Consider the following 21,686-nt stretch of genomic DNA (forward strand, 5'->3'; position numbering starts at 1 on the left):
TACATCAAAATTGAATAATCAATCATCAAAATTACTTCGTTAAACTTTGTTAAGTTTTTATGTGTCTTTGAATTTGGTGTTGCTTAATTAATTTCCATATGTATATATTCTTCATCATAATCAACCCGTGAAGGTCCGGGCTAGGTCTTCCGTAGCTCATGCTTGTGGTATGAGGCGACTAAAGGCATAGGTTGGTTCGTGTGGCGGACAAGGGGATACTTGTCATCGGTTCCCTATTGCACAGATCGCTCCTCATGCTGTTGACCACTTGATGGTCTGATCCAAACTCCTTCATTTACAGACTGCCACCATAGAGTTGAGTGAGATACTGCTGAGTGAGACATGGACTCAAGCTTTACAAATCAATGAACCTCCTATTCATACCAATACTTCTAAAAGTTATGTAATCAACTGTGAGTTAAATAGCGTATTCTACACAAACACTGGCTAGCCTTCCGGTTATCAATGTGTAACTGTTTACAATTTAATGTTTACAGTTCTGAAAATATGTTACGTTGACCTTAGACATCTGTGAGTACATTCATCAGAAATCTGTTACTTACTTAAATATAGAACTGCCAACCAAAGTCTTATCATTATTATTTCATGAAGTGGTAGTTGGTGTATTGAAAGTCTAATCCTGGTTGTGTACACAAACAAGTAAATAATCTACTAGTTACATAATAAAACTTGTTGATTGTGATAATCAGCCTCTGTCACAGAGAAAGCTCAATGTCTGGTTTGTTGATACTTATATGTCTGCCTGCCTGTCTGCTAAAGACAATATGCAATACACAGCTTCAATCATTGACCACATGCACTTTGAACTTAACACCTGTCAGGCTATACGCCATAAACAAAATAAATTGATTTATGACTCATGCACCCGAGTCCTGTCTCTGTCACATTATGTAATTAGGTAGGTGTACACATGACCTGCTTTTATGTCTGTGGGTTGCAAACAAACTGCATTTTTCTCGGATGGCTGGATCTGACGGCAACTGGTGCAAACTGTTGTGAGTTTCAAGTCCTGCTTTGTACTTGGACGAATGACGGTTTCCAGCCACGCAGTAGTTCACCATCTCTACTGAGATGATTTTTGATTGGATCGAACGCAAACTCAGAGAACATGTATTTACAAAACACACAGACTCTATATACATTCTTTATGGATAACAACTGCTTCTAGTGTATATGATTTTGTTTGACAAGGGTCTATGAATCAATACGGAAACGACGCACAAAGTACAATGAAAGAATTGTTATCCATAAAGAGTCTTACTTTCTTGTGACTAACCCTACTTCTGAAATGCCCATCAAACAGATCATCCTTCTGTACACACAGTGAGCCCTCAGCGTATTAGCAAATGAACCAGCCAATCGGAAGCCGTCGTTACACTTGAGTGCATACCCACCCGCTATGACTGGGTTCGGTCTCCCGAGGGCTTCGTTTCGATGGAAGTAAGCCCAAGTACAAAATACTGCACTTTTGAATCGCAATAGTACGCATGTAATGTTGTTTATTTGGGTTTTTTTGCAAGCAACAAATGTATATTATATGCCATGAATAAATGATAATTGTGTTTTAATTATGTTTGATTTTTTGGTTGCATGTGACCTTTAGTATATAGCAAATATGGTACACTGTCCTCACACTTTATGAATGGGACGTTTCACTGGTAGGCGAGGCCGGTATATGTTGACACTGTTAAACCGGTATGTTGACATTGTTTTTGACATTGTCAGTCACTTATATCTGCTTCACACTAGGGTGATACCCACGTATAACCGTGGTTACTTGAAATTGGACCCCCTGGAGTGAAATCGTTAACATAAAGCTAGTGTCTGTCTGATGAAGTTTACAACACTTGAATGTGCGAGCGGTGGGCACCTTAACAAATAACATTCAATACTACGGATGTCGAAGGTGTTACTTCATTTCAGAACTGATGCCGGATATTCGGTAATCAATGTAACATTAGCGGAAACAATTCAGTGCATTGTACTTTGTATAAATGATTGAGAATATCTGTTCATTGGCATCACAGCTTGGGTCTCAATAAAACAGACAATGGCTCATTCACATATACAAGTCAACATTAAGGAGTATAGACACACGCGACTTGATAAGTCAACCAATAAGTCAAACTAAGAGAAACCACCTGGACTATTTCAAAAGAAGTGTTTACCTAAAACATACAGTGTATGTACGACTGTGATTCTAAATACTGGCAGCTCAAATTTTTTTCAAACTGATACAGAAAATATGTCCGTATCTAGGTGAATAATTTATGATAGCATACAGTTGATTGTCTTCAGAGTTATTCATGTGTACACACCGAGAACGTATTGCCGCAAGACCCCGCGTGCTGAGTTATGCCTGACCAACTGAGTTTAAGTTGGGAGGGAGGAAGTGAAAGAGTATATGCAATATCTTTCGCGGGGTTACAACATAGCAAATCCCCATACTGTTTCGCTATGTCTTTAACCCCATTGTTGTATTTACCAATCTAATGATAGTGGACAATCCGCCAACAAGGCATGCTCGGGTACCCCTAGATCCTCTCCCTATTCATGCTTTGCTATGAGGGAGAGTACACCTCTATGCGGGGCGCGCTATTTTTAAATGGAACTTGTGTACCTTGATAAAATATTCCCGAATGAAGGATGAACATCGCAAACATTAATCCGTGAATCTGGCTGTATGGTCACACGGGGAAAGATATTGAACACTGTTTCACATCCCTCAATTGCGATGTTATCCGGGCTGCATTGACTACCTCAGTGCCTGTCTTCATTGAGCAGCTATGGTATACAATCTGTCCATGCTGTCTAGAATGTGATGCTATCTACAAATGTCGTTGTATTTAGTTATTTCCAAACATACACTGATAGTTTGCGAGTACATCCATACATGACTGAGGTATGACTTTCCTAAAATAAGCAGTTTCCTGGCCTCCATATTATATTGCTTCCATCTCTCTCTCCAAATGACGATGACTTTCATGGTGTTATAGTGTGCTGTATGATATTTATATGATGCGATCCATGTGTAATACGAACTATTTGTTTATAAAACATCATACTCTGACTGCTGCCTTGAAGTAAAACTAAAACTGTACTATACATTGTTTAGTTTACTCGTTTAAACTCAAACAGTACAGTTCATTTTTTTTCACAACGTTATATTTAAAAGGAAAAGCTATCGGGTGTGACTTTCCCAGTCGGTTCAAGGCTGAATAATTCGGCGGCTTCTTCACAAATTGTTAACAACAGTTTCAAGTCGTACGCTATGCCGAACGCGGGTTATTTGAAAGGAAGGGGACACGTGAGTTGTTAAGGGCGTTCAATTCAGATTTGGCTGACAGGTACTGTCTGTCTATTCAGGGTTATACATAGCTCTATTCATGACACTTTGCTGTTGTTTTTCACGTCATGTAAAGGTTTTCTACAAGATTACACGATACACCCACCTTTCATTGACCTTTCCTGAACTGTGACGTCATGCCTACACTACTATATTCATCCCCTGGCCAAGAGAGCAGTTAAGTCACACCTGAACTTTTTTAATTAGTGCTACTTTTTAAAGAAGAGCAGTCCAACAAGGTGGCATACGAACTTCAACTAGAGGGCGGACAACGACCACCAAAACGTCGCCGTGTGGAAGATGAAAATTCTCAGCTGTACAAACTGGGACTTCAGTACATGTTATGCGACAGAGATATGATTTCGTACATCATTGGTTGTGGGTCATTGTTGGCTGGTCTCTTCTAAAGAATGAATACTGATACTGAAGTGAAATAAAATATATAAATCAAAGTTGTATTTTCTTATTCCTTCATGTTTTCCACTGATTCAATATCGTACGATGGCCCACTCAGTCACTCATTAAACATACAATGACCCACACAAGCACGAGCTTGTAAAAAGGTGTGAACATTCGTGGCCCAGTCAGCCACAGCCCAATCCGGGCATAAACCCTTTTGTCCAAACATTACCTCGAATCCGGCAAAATGGACCTGTGAGGACTTCAACATTAATAACCAAATGTCCAGGGATCACAAATAAGCTGTGCTTTTGGTTTGTTCTGTGCTGTAAGTTCCATATTGGTTTACAACGTTTAAAGAATAAATGTCATGACTCGGTCCGACTCTGAAATGTGAAAATTCAAATGTGAGATATGTAATGATTTGTGGATCCTTCTTTGATCGTATTCAAGGCCTTGTCACTGGGAACAACAACGAACTTTTCATGTAAGACAGCCAGACGGGATGAGACAGATTAGGTTTATTCCTGTTTTGTTTTCTCTTTTCAGTTTCTACCAGTGACACCGGCACACACTGATTTTACCCCCTGGTCCACTGTTAGACACATGCATCGGCAGCATATCTTATGATTTTAAAGTTGTAATCTTAATGGATAATGTTCATCATATTTTGGTACAAAATAGTTAGTTCTTGGTACTTATTATGCAGTGAATAGACTGCGGTCTATTACAGAAATTAACCCATGATGGTCTGGGTTAGAATATTGGCCTTCTCTAACCCATGCATGTCATAAGAGGCGGCTAACAGGAGGTCAGGCTCGCTGACGTGTTTGACACATGTCGTCTATTTCCAGTTGCGCAGATTAGTGGTCATGCTGTTGATCTCTGGATTGTCTGTTCGACACACGTCCAGACCGTTGCCACATATTGCTCAGTGCGGCGTGAAACTAAACTCATTCACTGCAGGAATTCTGTAGCATTCCTACCGTGCGTTACCATTACAAGAATAATGCAGATATGGAGACGTATCATATAGGTAATTCTCATACACCCTTCGGCAAAACAGAACATGGTCATTGACCTGGAGGAAGCTTCATTGTCCCCTAAATTTGAAAAAAAAATACTACACAATATGATTTTACATTAGAGAATTTACACACATTGTAAATATCGGCGCATAGGCTGTATTTTCTGCGGGATTTGTTAAAGTCACAACTGTCCATCATCAAATTACGGGTAATCTCCTCAGCTATTCAATACACGCACAGACGTTCACATACACATTGACAGACGTGTCAGATGCATTAGAACCGGGCTCTGTTGGGAACAAAAACGTTTTCACATATACACGAAACAGTACCTAATGACCCGACTTTTCCAAATATTCTTTTTTAGCTTAGAGAATCCTTGCGTTGAAGTTACTTAGCTCTGATAACCAGGCACATGTGGCAGGTCCATATGACGCAACCATATGCTGGAGAAACATGAAACAGCGAAAGTCCGTACACAATACCAGACAATCTGAGCAATGGTAAATCCAGAAACAATCAATGAAGAATTTGTATGTTTCCATGTCGAAAGTATAACGGTTTTTATGGTTTGCGACTAGATTAAAGAAGAAACCAATTTTGCCCCGTGTGAGATAACAATGTAATTTGCTTAAAGCTCCGTTGTTTGGGGAAATTAACACGTATCATGGTATAGTTCATTTTAATGTAATATGATAAGAGTAATAGTGTTGTTGGAAGAGACTATTTTCCCTTTAGTGATAGCACTTAAAGCTTTAAATATGGATCAGTCAGTAAGGTTTTTGTACATGAAAACAAACTGGTTAGGCTAAATTATATTGCTCGGCTATGCTGCAACACAACAAAACGTTCAACCACAAGTAGTGTGCGAAACAGCTCGCGAGCCAGTAGCCGTGGGCTAGTAGTTCTCGAACATAGCTGGATGTCCGGCTACCAAAATCTGAAAACTATTTCCAACACTGACAACGAGGATCTTCCCACTCATCGCATCATTTTTAGCGTAGCTGAATGTATTTTCTTTAATTGTGTTTCACGTTAAATACACTGTCGACCAAAAGCACCCCATATAGAGATGTGAGGTAAACAGGCTGTCTTCCTTCGTTCTAGAATAGACGGACCCGGCTTTCATCAGTGAAGACGACCCTCTGACCGTCACGTCACTGCCATCGATGACCTTTCTATCCGACGGCGATGTAGTTCTGTCAATAAATGTCATCTCCAAGGTTTGTGAGCCTCAGTCGAATGGTCGCTGACTGTTCATGTTCCCTTTGTGATCTTTCGTGGCTGATAACCACGTCCCAACATGGCAGTCTGGAATCGAGGGTATCGATATTCATTGGACGTAGTTAACGTCAGTCTTCAGGTTCCTGGTCTGTCTGTAATGATAACGGCAAAATTTCCTCTAATGGACATTCGTGGTTAACTACTACAACCTTCTGGTCCTAACTGTTACATAAATATGGGATCCTGTGAACGTAAACGTATATGTGAAAAGACACGGCTTTTCTGATTTACCAAAAGTTATGAATATTACGCCATTTCTTGTGGTAAGAGGAGTGCATAAAGCACGTTGTCTGGATTAGCAGTTACAAGGCCTCCATATTTGTGGAGGCTGAGTGGGTTTGATAGCAGACTGTGTGAGGGGCGATTAGGCTCCCTACCCTGACAGTGTGAATTCACAAACAAGCCACATACTGACGACACTGCAAGTAAATCTCTTAAAATATCTTTACATGGAGTAAAGTTTCATATGAAGGAGGAATCGTTAAATCAAACAGGATTTGAAACAATACGTATAATTCAAACTATCGCGATACACATTGTTTTAGTAAGTAAAGCGTCTGCATCTGTGCTTATGAAACGATGTATCCCAACAAACTGCTCTTAATAAAATATCACAGTTCATGTTCTTAATAGGACAGGCACGGGCATGCGTAAGTAAAGACATAACTCAACCATACTTTCAACTTTTTTGCAACTGTACAATCGGATTTGGCGGAGGCAGTCACAAAAAGCACCTAAAACGTCACTGATGCATAATTGTATGTTTCCACATCACTTTACATTGTTTAATTTATACGGTGTTAGTCACCATAAAGTAGTGTTCAGGTACGTATTATACTATTATACAGATGCAAACCGATAAGGCAACACATCTGTGATACATTGGTGTTACGAAAGCCTAATGCTGCCACTTTTGCAGCATAAGATATTTTTTTAAAGACAATTCTCGTTACTTCAATTATTTACTCGTTGCTTCGAGTATTTTCTCGTTATTTCAATGATTTTCTCGTAACTTCGAGTATTTTCTCGTTATTTCAATGATTTTCTCGTAACTTCGAGTATTTTCTCGTTATTTCAATGATTTTTTCGTTGCTTCGATTAATTTCTCGTTACTTCGAGAATTTTCTCGTTGCTTCAAGTTTCTTTCAAAAACTTGAAATTTCGAATATTTTCTCGTTATTTCAAACATGTTTTCTTCGCTTCGATTGATTTCTTGTTGCTTCGAGTATTTTCTCATCGCTTCAAGTTTCAGTCAAAACCTTGAAATTTCGAGTATTTTCTCGTTGCTTCAAGTTTCAGTCAAAAACTTGAAATTTCGAGTATTTACTCGCTGCTTCAAGTTTCTTTCAAAAACTTGAAATTTCGAATATTTTCTCGTTGCTTCAAGTTTCTTTCAAAAACTTGAAATTTCGAATATTTTCTCGTTACTTCAAGTTTCTTTCAAAAACTTGAATTTTCGAATGTGGAAACCGCAAAAGGTTCATATCTGGGTTTAAACCCCAAATGGCAAACCTATCTATCATGCTTGAGACGTGTTCCTAGTCTGATGAGGTTATCATGATCTGCTTGGGACGGTATCGACCCCCCAAAAGAGAGACCACTTAAAACAACGCATTTTATGGTTGGTTGCACAAGGCTTAATTAAGATGTGTCGTTGAAAATTGTGGTATGTGTCCTGATAAAAAAGACAACATTAGGTTTAGAAATGGTTATACGACCTCTGGCCATATGAAACTTTAAGTGTTATTGGAATTGTTCATTTAATATTTTCAAGAAAACTGCTTCGCCACATGTTGTATGTGGAGATTGGAAGCAAACCAATTCGTACTGATATTCATACCAAAATGGTATGCTTTTTGAACAAATTGACTTCAGTCAAATCCTCAAAGTTATCGAATATATGGTATCAATTCATAGTTAAGTCTTATTTGCGGTTCACTCTAAAATGACAGACCTCCTGTAAGATAAATTCAGTGAGTACACTAATTAGCTCAGCCATGCTCTCCATCCCTATTCCATTAATGAGTTCACTTGGAGTCAGTACATAGTATACAGTCTGTTCAATCTTGGAATTCAAGCAATACTCAATCATCAAAAGGATTTCATATCACACTGTATGAAATTGCACTTATTCCAGAACCTTATCTTAAATTAACCTTACAAAGTAGAATTTCACTGACAAAATTTAGGACAACAAATCATAGGTTACCAATGGAAACAGGGCGCTGTCTGAATGGTTTGAAAGAAAGCCGACTTTGTAATCTTTGTAGTCAAGCCATATGTGACGAATTCCATGTTTTACTAATATGCCCACCACTTGTCGAACAACAACGAATATCATTTTCAACAAAATACTTCTGTGTGAATCCTTCTACCTGTACATGTATTTTTCTCATGAAATGTGATTATCAACCACTCACTCTCAAATTATACAAATATATGAAACAATGGGCCTTTTCAAATGATGTCATGTAAATATATTAATTATATTCACATATACATGTATGTTCTATGTTTCACCTTTTGTGTTTTTGAGAAAAGAATGAAAATTCTGTTTGTTCTTCTACCAGTCACTACAGAGTATAGTAACAACACATTTCCATCTTTCTTAGTTTACTTGTAATTAGAGCGAAATGTAGTCGAGAACTGAGTTGCTTGAGAAGTTGAGAATGTTCTCAAGCACGTTTAATATAAAAAGTCTTAATATAAAAATCATAATTCATTACATGAATTAAAAAAAAGTATAGTTTCCACATCTGGGCACATGTTATTATTATCAGCTTAATTAAGCCGTATGCAAGCAACCCTTAAGTGTGTTGTTTTAAGCGGTCTGTCTTTTGTGAGGTCTGCTTTATGGGAAGATACCGTGGTTGCAAGGGTGCGCATCCTCCCTATTGAACTGAAAATTGTTTTATGACCACTGAAACTCGGGTGGTGTAGGGTGTAGGGTGTAGGGTGTAGGGTGTAGGGTGTAGGGTGTAGGGTGTAGCTTGTAGGGTGTGTGAGACTATGAGGATGTCATCTTGCTCGGGGCAGATCTCCTAAAATATACATGCTAGCTTCATCAAACTTAGAAATTAAGAAAAATAAAATCGAAGCAACGAGAAAATACTCGAAATTTCAAGCTTTTGACTGAAACTTGAAGCAACGAGTAAATACTCGAAATTTCAAGTTTTTGACTGAAACTTGAAGCAACGAGTAAATACTCGAAATTTCAAGTTTTTGAAAGAAACTTGAAGCAACGAGAAAATACTCGAAATTTCAAGTTTTTGACTGAAAATTCTCGAAGTAACAAAAAATTAATCGAAGCAATGAAAAAATCATTGAAATAACGAGAAAATACTCGAAGCAATGAGTAAATAATTGAAATAAAGAAAACTGTCTTTGAAAAAAATATTTTGTGCAACAAAAGTGGCAGCATTAGGCTTTCGTAAGCAGCATTAGGCTTTCGTAACTTTTAACAGCCGAGGCGGACCAACTATGATCCACATTTAAAATACTTCACTTTATTGGACCATTTTACTGTTTAGATAGATTTACTAGTATTTTACAGAAGTAAGCATGTTTCATGATACATCTGTGATGTATATATAGATTATAACAATCCGAACAATGCCGGACCGATATGACAATATGTTGGTAATGGGGCGATAAAGGTCTTCACTGTGAGTAGAGTGTTCCTTAAAATACCACGTAAATACTACGTATTTGGGGGGTTTAACCTTGAATCCAGACACAGTAAAGATGAACCAAGATTGCTATACATTAGGCTAATAAGGAGCAAACAACACCATCATCTCCTTGACTCTTGGACTTATGTTAAACCTCTATTAAACGTCTTTTAAACGTTTAGATGGGGTCTAACTTTGAACGTCTGAACAACGTCTAGACTTCAACGTCTTCTGGACTTTCATTTTAAACAACATTTAGTTGTCTTTTCAACGTCATTTAGACGCCTATTAGATGTTTATGTGCCTGCTGGAACAATTTGAGACATTGCAAAGTGGCGTGCATTCAAGCAGATTTAATACTATTCTATACATTTAAACATAGCCCATTATATTCACCTGTAACGTTTGCGCAGCTTGAAACCGGCCGGGCCAAGACGAAAAATATTTTTTGATAGAACAAGCATGTCTTCTCTTTCAGCTAAATGTCCCTATCGCAATCACACTGAATAACTGTTAGATTAGCATGGAAGTTGTGTACGACAGCGTGCTGTGAAGCCTGACGCTCTGGACAAGTGGGGAGTCGTATCTCATCAGCACCATGTCCAGATACTGTCAAACCGTTGGTATAACAATCAACTACATGTAACGTCTTTGATTAGTATATCCCTGTTATGTATAAAACAAATGCCTCAAGGCATGCCACTATTTCTCGTTAATCTAGTATGTCCATGTTGATTATTTAGATAGTTTACAGCTGGATAAACGTTAACGGTTTCTTTGGACAGCAAGAGTAAAAATCTGGTTTGGTTGACAATGTGACTTAGGAGTGTGAACAGGGTCTTCATGGTGCCCCGTGCGCTTAACTAATTATCCTTTGTCTCGAGGAGAAATTTGTGAACAGACTGTGACATATTTTCTCTGCGGTATTTGTGGCTGCTTGGAGAGGAGAGGTGTGCAACATGAAGCCAGAGAGATTACCACAGGGCTTTTTACAGCGACCCATGGCGTACCCTTTAAATCCAACTATGCTCACATAATTGGAAGAGTTTTACTTTTGCACGACAAAATGTTCTACTTAGATAATGGTCAGGGTGGTCTGGCCTGAGGCCTGACAATGACGCTGCGTTACCCATGTCATCGTATCCCAGTTCATTACTGGATTGTCTGGTGCAGACTCCATTTAGAGGCCGTAAAACTAAACTCACTCACTCATCCCCGATTAAACTGCATTGTATTAGTTCCCTTTGTATAGCTGTGAAGAGTCTATATTTAGGCGATTGGTTGTCTGGTTGGCTCGCTGGCCTGGTTGACACATATCATCGTATCCCACTGGACTCCCTGGTCTATTATCATTAGATTATTTACAGGCGGCCGTCATATAGCTGGAATATTGCTGAGTGCAGCATAAACCTAAATTCACTCACTCACGCACACCCCTGGCCCATTGTCCAGAACTAATAATTATGTTCCTCTATGACACAGCACAAGTTAAACAAAAGAAAATCCTCACTAAGTCAGATTGCTTCACTTTAACATGTAAGTGTGCATGTTTGTCAACAAGAACTGAATGTTGAGGGCTTAAAGATGTCCTGATCTGCCTTTTGTCATCGCCCTACCTCGGCTTGCGTCCATCCTTTGTGTGCGTGTGAGTCAGTATTTGCCGTCAACACAGACAGAAAGACGTTGTTAAACACATCCATCTTCACCCCTACTTAAGAAGCTCTCAGGCTCCATGTGTATTGTGGGAGGAGGCATGGCGACACCTAGTGTCAAGCACGACAAGGGGAGATAATGAATGGGCGTGACAGAACCAACATAACCTTGCTGTGTGGCGTGATATATCCCCGTCATCAGGTGCTCTTTTTTTAAAAACAAGACGGCTTCATGAGATCGCGATTCAAAGATCAAATACCTGAGGCTGACAATGCATGTCTCTCTGACGCAACGTGCATAAATGTTGCAAGCCTGGGTTAAGAAATATTGGTGCTTTGTGAGAAACTGTCATATGGTACCAAATTGTAAAGGAAACTGTGATATGGTACCAAGCTTTGGAAAAAATATGCTATGGTACTATAAACCCCACATAATAACAGCAATGGTTAAACTAGCAATGCTACTGCGGCTGCGGCTGCTGCTGCTGCTGCTGATGATGATGATGACGACGACGACGACGACGATGATGATGATGATGATCCCACTTTTATTAAGAAGAATGCTAGGATGATAGGGATGTTCATTAGTGAACTATTTGGGAGGTATACAAATGACGCACTTTCCATATAGGTGTAGACAAGACTATTTCTGTGTTATGAATCGAACGCCTTAGATAGGAACAAAACAGGATTAAAATGTCTAAGCGTCTTTGACATATAATTATTCATTAAAGTACAACATACTTACTAGTGAATTACCACATACTTATCGGGAAGGTTTTGTTTCCTTTCTTGCAGTTGTACCTAGGGATAACTGTGGTCTTGTCATTTGTCATATCAACACTGTTTTGTCTTGCCATTTGTCATATCAATACTGTTTTGTCTTGTCATTCCAAAAATAGGCCAGTGAAGTGAATTGGTGTTTTGAATATGTCACTTATAACACCGCAAACGCGATAAACGTAATCTGTCTTAAGTTTACTTACTCCAGCTGAAATTTGATCCCTATTGATTTGTGCATTGGTGGGCATATTTAGGACAGTACAGTAAAACTATCAAGATAATAATGATTAAATGGCATGTAAACTACCCATCAAAAGTTTAGAGAAACTTAAAGCACTCACTATATCTTACACATATACATATGATGACATCGAAGATATATTTTTCCACTAGTTTGCGGGAACCAACTGCAATCTTTATGCAGATGTATTGCACAAAGATCATGCATCAAATGCTGAAAAGCATGTGCAAATATCGTGCATGTGAACAGTTGCGTTTTGGTTTAAGGTTTTCTTAAACATTCGCCAATTTTCACCAAATTTTATCATTTTTGAACTCATGACAATAACATTTTCAACGTTACAAACTTGTTTTACAACACATGGGGATATCAAAAGGTAATGAGCCTAACTTTATTCTCGATGTCCGATGTTTGTAAAATTTCCATTTCATTGTGAAGGGATCATTAGTGAAGCCACATTCAAAGTTTCACATATGTGGGTAATGTGGCTCACGAGATATGAGTCATCACAACACATTGGGCTTATAATCTTTGTAAAATAATTGTAGAAAATGGAAACGATATATCGTTTGGTACACATCTTTGCTAATAGTATGTCATCAGATAATATCATATAAAATATGTTCAGAATGGTATTAAACAGATTTAGATTTAGGACAGCAGATATTCAAGCTGGCACTGTTTACAATATATTGGGAGCTGATTTCAGAGCTATTTTCAGACTACTTTTTATGTACTATAATATATGAGTTTCATTCTAGCGGACTTCTACTTACCTCAAACACACAAAATGTTTCTTGAATATTTGTTTCCTGAAGTTTGTGATACATTTATTGCAGATTTTGCGAGAAAAAGTAAAAAAAATTGGGATCGTGAGGCTAGTACATAGCAAACCAATTTGCATGAAGGTGGTAGATATTATGTGGAAAAATAAAACACAAAAACCAGCTTCATTTCTAGCATTGTCCAGGTGAGGTTCACGACGTGGTGATATCCCCTCGTACATCAGTTCATGTGTAAACGCTGCCAGGAAACAGTATGCAATATTTTGTAAAATCCAGTTTAGAACAGCTAACTGAAGTAAATGGCTACATCTACAGTACTGAATCTAAACTTTTGATGGGTACTCTGCTATAAAATATCTGGACATATCCCCTGTACATAAGATACAGACAAACACGTGGTATATGTACTGTGCAATGTAAAGACATCTCATTTGTACACACAGTACAGGCATCGACTATAGAAGATATGTCATCTCTGAGTGCGAGGGTCAGACAAACAGGTGTTGCAGGTAGTGATTGTCGGATCATGCATGTACACATATGCAGGATCAGGTTAAGAATGTGACGTTCCTACCACGCCACTCCACAACCAACGTCCGCATTCCTGCAAGTCGAGTGTGTGTACTGATCTACTTGCCGTGTGTATTTGCAGGCTGCGTGGCGGTGACTCCTGAATATATCCATGACAATCAAACACACGTGTGACTAATGTATGCACGCGTGGTATAGCACACGGACTCTAGCCCCCAGAAGCCAGAATACCACCTGAATTAGCAGTTCGTGCCACTGAACGAAGCCGTGACTTAGTATATAATTGCCATTCGCACTCTTGAATGTCACTTTCACAAATGGAAAGCGTTTTTCTTCAATCTTAAATCAAATTTAAAAGTCGTAAAGGAGAAAAACAGGAAAGTAAAGGATATGGTTGTGTCACATTTGTACTCCTCTTGAGAAAACCTAAACATACACTTTCATATACAGTCTAGATTGACGTACAAAAGAAAGTACACACATGCTGCTCTTTGTCCATAGATCAACGAAAATGTTTTGAAAAGTGATTACATTGTGACTTATATGTCACCAACATTGTGCACATAATGCCAGGACACCACAGATAGGGAAGGTCCCTTATATTTTTGTTGCTTATGTAGGGCTATGGTAAGTTCGCTCGGTATCAGCGTCACCCACCTCCCTCTACCGACACACACTTCCATGTTTGTCATCCAAGAAGAATCACTGAAACATTGATTTGCGTCTACTTTGACTAAAAAGTAGGGAAACTGTACTTTCAATGTACGATTGTCGAAATAGGGAGATATATGGGATTGAATCAATGTTGATACAATAATATTGGATGTTTTGAGAATGCATCAGCACATAGATTTCATTCAAAGCAAAGCTGTTCGTTCAGTTATCCAACTTGTTAGGTGACTCGAGTATGACATGAAAATTTCAGGTATATTATTTATCGACCTGCCTGTAAAACGTCAAGATTCACAATGACACCCCATGCAAGTGGAGGAGGCCCCCACGTTCTGTACGTGCTTCCCACCCATTGTGTTTGCGTGTGGTGATAACGTGAAATAATGCGGCATACACAGGATGAATGTCATTGCAACGCTCCTGAATGGGTTTTCTTTCTATCAGACTTCAAAGTTCAGGTTCCCTACGTTTTTTCATTCGTGTAGTGCTCATAATTTATATCCACAGATGGCATCATATTTCTCAGTCGAGGTGCAGTATTGCTGTTTCTGACAATTTGTTCAACTGGGGGAAAACCGTTGACTTACGATCAATGCATTAAATTAGTAAATGGAGGACAACTGCAGTGACCCATGTTGTAGTGGACTAAAGTTTTCTGAAAAGCGTCTATGCTTAAAGCCCCACCTTGAGAACTGATTTCGCTTTGTGTCCTCATAAAGTTCCAGATGTGATTTAGTCGAATCAGTTTCGTAATGATTCTCTATCCTTCACCGTTGACTGAACAACACGTCATTTTCACTGAGTTATGGATATCCTGCAATTTGTCCTGGTAAGCACTGTTGTCAGTACTTTACTTAATGAACATTGTGTGAGCGTGAAGCTGGCAGTGTATTATTTTCTGATTTAGTATGAAAAGTATTTGAGTTGTCTTGGCCGTCTATAGATTATAATTAAACATACAATGCTGAATAACTAGCGGTCAGTAGGCCCGCAGCTGGTACTAAGTGGAATCCTGGCAGCTGGCTGTAAGTGGGACCCTGGCAACTGGCGGTCAATGGAACCCTGGCCACTGGCAATAAGTGGGACCCTGGCCACTGGCAATAAGTGGGACCCTGGCCACTGGCAGTCAGTGGGGCCCTGGCAAGTGGCAGTTAGTGGAACTCGCAATCAGTGGAACCCTGGCAGCTGGCAGTCAGTGGGATCCTGGCAGCTGACGGTCTGCTGGATCCTGGCAACTGGTGGTGAGTGGGACCCTGGCCACTGACGGTCTGTTGAACCCCGGCAACTGGTGGTGAGTGGGACCCTGGCAACTGACGGTCAGTCGGACCCTGGCAGCTGGTGGTATGTTGGACCCTGGCAACTAACAGTCAGTGGGACCTGTCAGCTGGCGGTAATTTCAACCCTGACAACTTCACTTGTACATTAAATGTGACCTCGAGTGGTACATGAATACTGAAATGCAAACACAGCACGAACTTCCCTCCTGTAGTTTATACTGTGGCGTAACTTTACGTCGACATCACCCCACAACTTACCCAAACACTGTGATGCAGCCTTGCCATGGAGTCTAATTAGCGGCTTACAATGACAGTGCATTACAAAGGAGATTGAAAAGTTAAAATCACAAATGACTGGTGTATTAGAGGCCAAGTGTCTCGAATTCCTCCCATATTCAATGTCGAAACGATTAAAACTTCAAATCAAACCTATAATGTTCTACTTCCTGCTGTATTTGCAAAACTCAGTCAAATCTGACAAAGTGATGCATTAAGGTATTACAGAAGAAATTTTGAACAATTCGGACTTTGAATGAGCTGCGCAAATCTATACCGTCCCTGAATAAATTTGCTTTTGGGGAGGCGAGAAATGGTGTTAAACGCCACACAATGTGGCAAGTGTAACCTGTAATTAGTCGCTCTTTGTGTGAGGAAACGTTGAATTCGAAAACAACCAGTGACAAAAGTTCCTTGTCTGTACCTCGTTTTCACCTTCTGTCATTGTTGATCCGATCGTCCGCCATTTTGAATTTTATCGGAAAAAACATTGGAAGCGTTCTTCAGTTCTTTATTGGCATCACGCAGTAGACACTGCCACGTGTGGTGTGAGGTGAACTACAGGTCACATGTAACTTTGTGGGGGGTACGATTGGGTGCCGCGAATTGTATTGTAGGCATGTTTTCATATTCTACCGTCCGCCAAATGCCAGCAGAGCACTCACAAGGTCAGTGCACCTTTAACATTCACATGTACAGTTGTCAATTACTTTGGCAAGTAAATAAATGCCATTTGCAGCCTTTGGTAGACGTTTAGAAATTTATAATGTCGAAAGGAACGTGTGGAAAGAAATGTTTTGAAAGTGATTGGAAGAAACTATTGGTTCGAAGTGCCTATGATATTCTTAGGCCATGAAATCTAAAACAAATATGTTCAAAGAAAAAATGAAATATTTTACAGAGCCACCCAGACATAAGGAACTTGTATGTCGTGAGCAGGAACGCACAGTCAATGGAACAAGGTTTACTGTGATCTCCTTTAATCACATCTTGCAGAATGAATTGTCTGCCTTTAGGAATCAATTGGCCTTGCATAATGTATTAGCACCATGAGTTCCTTACAGTAACCAAGAAGAATACCAACTGGTTGAACGAAAAGGGTGTAGCCTGAAGTCACTAAAGCTTCCACCCCTCCAGACACCCGTTCCGAATACTTATTTTTATAATTATAGGATATTCATAAGGCGCACATATTCAAGCAACTAAGCGCTTGTATTATACATCCCAGTACCTCATGTAAGTTGTAATGCGGGACTTTTATGCACTCTAAAATCCATGATGTTCGATTTCAGAACACTGTCAAAAAACATATGCCGTAATAAATTTAGAACACTCGTATTCTATTCGATACCCATATTCTGATTTTCAGAGCATTTACATGTGTTCTGTGGGCGTCCAATTCAGGACACAAAATTCAGAACACAGCCTGTAACCGATTTAGAACACCTGACGGCATTTCTGACAACCCCCATATCTTCTGAAACGCACATGTCACCAAGATCTTCAATGCCAATAAATATGACATAAGACAATCGTGTCTTTTGATATATTTAATACAATTATATAATCATTCATAATATTTTCAATACAAACAGATCCATTATTCACGCTAGGGTATTTACTTTCCTCGGCATGCTCTTTATGAGAGACCATTGTACAGGAGTTATATAATATTCAGTATGCAAAAACTATATAGAGACAACTACCAGAATGACTAAAGTGGAAATTATTGAATTGAACGAGGAAAGTATACTGTCTGGTTTCAAGGGTCAAGACAACAACCCTTTGAGTGTAATTATTCTTATTAAAAACTGTATGCTTTGTGAATATGATAATACAAAGAAAAGTAAACAAATTCAAAACTTTGTAACAGGACATAATAAGATACTTTTACAGAAAATATTATATATAGGCCTATACAGAAATTTCTCAAACAAATCACTTCAAATCAGCTAACCTCACAGGTATAAGATCTTAAAGTGTAATGAAATCCAGCAAATTTCAGTTTCTTGAATGTTAAGATATAACTAGCGGGGATGAAGATTATTCGAGTCTATTCACAGTCCCTGGTTCCGGCAGTTTCGATACTGACTCCCCCAGTTGACAGCTAAATCCTAGATAAATCAGCCTTATAACTTCCATGACATAGTTCTGGAGGATTTTGGAGGAATGCATACACCATACACTCGATGTATGCAAGATTGTGCAAATAATACAAAGCCATAATGCTCCCTTTCTGGTTAGAGGGACACTGATGCGGGGCAATTTTGGTGGACTGGTTACTTTTGTTATTCTTTATCCCCCGTGAGTACCCGGATGATATCCCGGAATTCATGACTGGTTCTCGGCCTCTCACATGCGCAATTGATAGTATAAGAATAGACTGATCAACAAAGATGAAGTCATGTTTGCTTCATTATTGTGAAATAAATGAAAATACTTTGTTGTGTACTCATCTGTCAATGTTAAAAACTGTTGGGACTGAAAAATAACGAAGTCAGTGAACGTCGTTATATTTTGTCCCATAATCCTAATTAGTTTCCTATCATATTTGTGTGCATTTTGAAGCTTGATAAGAAAGCACATGATCTGCTTATACTTATAGTGAATGTTTAAAGGCCACATGCAACGTAAAACACAACTTTGCAGATTCTGATACCTTTCGGTATGCACTTACCGAAACAAATCATCAAAAATGCCAATTCACCTATAAAGTTGAAAAAACGCGATGACAAAAATCGGAGTTCAAATGATTCACTAAATTTCCCCCAGTGCTGGGGGGAAAAGTGGTTTCGACAGCTGTGCTGCGCTGCGCGCATAAAGCATGCGCAAAGAATAGGTTCGCGGAGCTTAAAATAGCTAAGATACATAGCGTTCACTACATGAACAGCGATCATGTTTAAAACACCAGTGAGTGAGTGAGTTTAGTTCACGCCGCACTCAGCAATATTCCAGCTGGCGGCGATTTGTAAATAATCGAGTCTGAACCAGACAATCCAGTGCTCAACAACATGAGCATCGATCCGCGCAATTGGGAACCGATGACGTGTCAACCAAGTCAGCGAGTCTGACCACCCGATCCCGTTAGTCGCCTCTTACGACAAGCAAAATCGCCTTTTATGGCAAGCATGGGTTGCTGAGGGCCTATTCTACCTCGGGACCTTCACGGGTCTTAGAACACCAGGGCTGTGATAACATGTAACTTCTAATACGATCGCGCATGTTCTAAAGATTGGTTTTCGAGTTTGGCACTAATGTGTTTCCACACTCTAAGACAATCATTGTTTTTAGAGTTTGGCACAAATGTGTTTCCACACTCTAAGACAATCATTGTTTCTAGAGTTTGGCACTAATGTGTTTCCACACTCTAAGACAATCATTGTTTTTAGAGTTTGGCACTAATGTGTTTCCACATTCTAAGACAATCATTGTTTTTAGAGTTTGGCACAAATGTGTTTCCACGTTCTAAGACAAAACACTTTACTACGTATACCGCGCAGCAGAACAATACATTGTTGGGCGAAAAACAATGAAAATACTTTAGTGTCGTCTAGCCGACGGGCTTTAGTGTTACCTATGTCACTTATGTTACACAGTTCTATAAACATCAGAGGAAAATAAAATAAAAGGTAATTTACAGTTTCTCATTTAAAACCCTCCAGAATTGTCACATTAAGTAAGTATAACTCACAAAACACACTGGTAACACTTAAGATATTTGAGGCGGGTTTTCAAATGAAAACAATAATGAAATGTCAATCCTTTACTCAGCTAACACAAACATTTGGAAACCGCTAAATTGGCAGGGAATCATTAAAGCTTCAAGAAACGTCAGTAGATAAACACTTTACATGAAAATGTAGAATGGATTGAAAGACCAAGAGCTGATACTACATCCGGCATAAAAATGTGCGACCAAATTTTCATCCTCAAACCTTAAACAAATGTGGCATGCAGAAAAGAGTGAGTCTTTCCTCTCTTATTTCCACTTACGCTGGGACGGTGGCGAGCGGTGTCGGACAAAGGAATTATACAGCAAGATAATTATTTCCTAACGCCTTTCGATGGTATTCACGGCCCCTTGTCGGACATACCATGTCCCTCCAAGCAGACCATGCTGAATATCTAGGCAAACAACCAGATTCTCTCAGTGGGTATGAAACTGGTGCAACTCTTCTAGGAGGCCCCTACAGGAATTTCCCAATCTGCTCAACGCTGCAATCTGAGATTCTTGAAAACACTTCACTAACACAGTCTCCTTCTAATTTGGTGAAGCATCAACGTTGTTTAAACGTATTTAGTTCTTTGGGAATAAATAGTAAGATCGCATTTATAAAATTTGTGTGTCATTTTAAGCTTTAATGTCAAACCGGATCTCAGTCAGTTTGTAGCTTTATTTCGTGTTCTCTGTTAACTATCTCCGTAGATGACACTTTACTTCTACCTAGATAATACTTTACTTCTACGTAGATGATAATACACTTCTACTTAGATGATACTTTACTTCCACGTAGATGATAATACACTTCTACTTAGATGATACTTTACTTCCACGTAGATGATAATACACTTCCACTTAGATGATACTTTACTTCCACCTAAATGATAATACACTTCCACTTAGATGATACTTTACTTCCACGTAGATGATAATACACTTCTACTTAGATGATACTTTACTTCCACGTAGATGATAATACACTTCCACTTAGATGATACGTTACTTCCACGTAGATGATAATACACTTCTACTTAGATGATACTTTACTTCCACGTAGATGATAATACACTTCCACTTAGATGATACTTTACTTCCACCTAAATGATAATACACTTCCACTTAGATGATACTTTACTTCCACGTAGATGATAATACACTTCTACTTAGATGATACTTTACTTCCACGTAGATGATAATACACTTCTACTTAGATGATACTTTACTTCCACGTAGATGATAATACACTTCTACTTAGATGATACTTTACTTCCACGTAGATGATAATACACTTCTACTTAGATGATACTTTACTTCCACCTAAATGATAATACACTTCCACTTAGATGATACTTTACTTCCACGTAGATGATAATACACTTCTACTTAGATGATACGTTACTTCCACGTAGATGATAATACACTTCTACTTAGATGATACTTTACTTCCACGTAGATGATAATACACTTCCACTTAGATGACACTTTACTTCTACGTAGATATGTAGATGTGATTTTGCTTCTGCCTAGATGATTATGTTTTCACTTTTACGAACACGATGTAAATCTAGGCTTCGAACCGGTGATAACATGATGGTGGAATCGATGTGCCTTGCACGGGGAGGTCAACCTTTACATGTAGTTATGTATACTGACTTATCCGAAGTGGACACAAGAAAGTCACCCTCTAGTCCAGTGTTGACCCTCGAGGGTCTGCGCTATGTTTACTCCGATTAAACTGACAGTTCTCCAATGGTCTTGGTAATGTTAAAAGTTGACCTCTAACTAGAAAATCTAAATAAAACAGTGGCGCTTCATTGTGATTTGAAAGGAGAGAGTTTATCTGAATACGCATACAATAACCTTGATAAATACTAAGATCCTCAATCACTAAGTCAAGCACTTCTGTGCTATTCTGTTCAGTAATACCACTGGGAATCACATATCGAGTACCGGAACACTGAAATGAGTCAAAAGTGGGGTATTCGGGAAGAGCTTGGTC

Source organism: Haliotis asinina, chromosome 1 (genome assembly GCF_037392515.1).
Source record: "Haliotis asinina isolate JCU_RB_2024 chromosome 1, JCU_Hal_asi_v2, whole genome shotgun sequence".
Taxonomy (NCBI): domain Eukaryota; kingdom Metazoa; phylum Mollusca; class Gastropoda; order Lepetellida; family Haliotidae; genus Haliotis; species Haliotis asinina.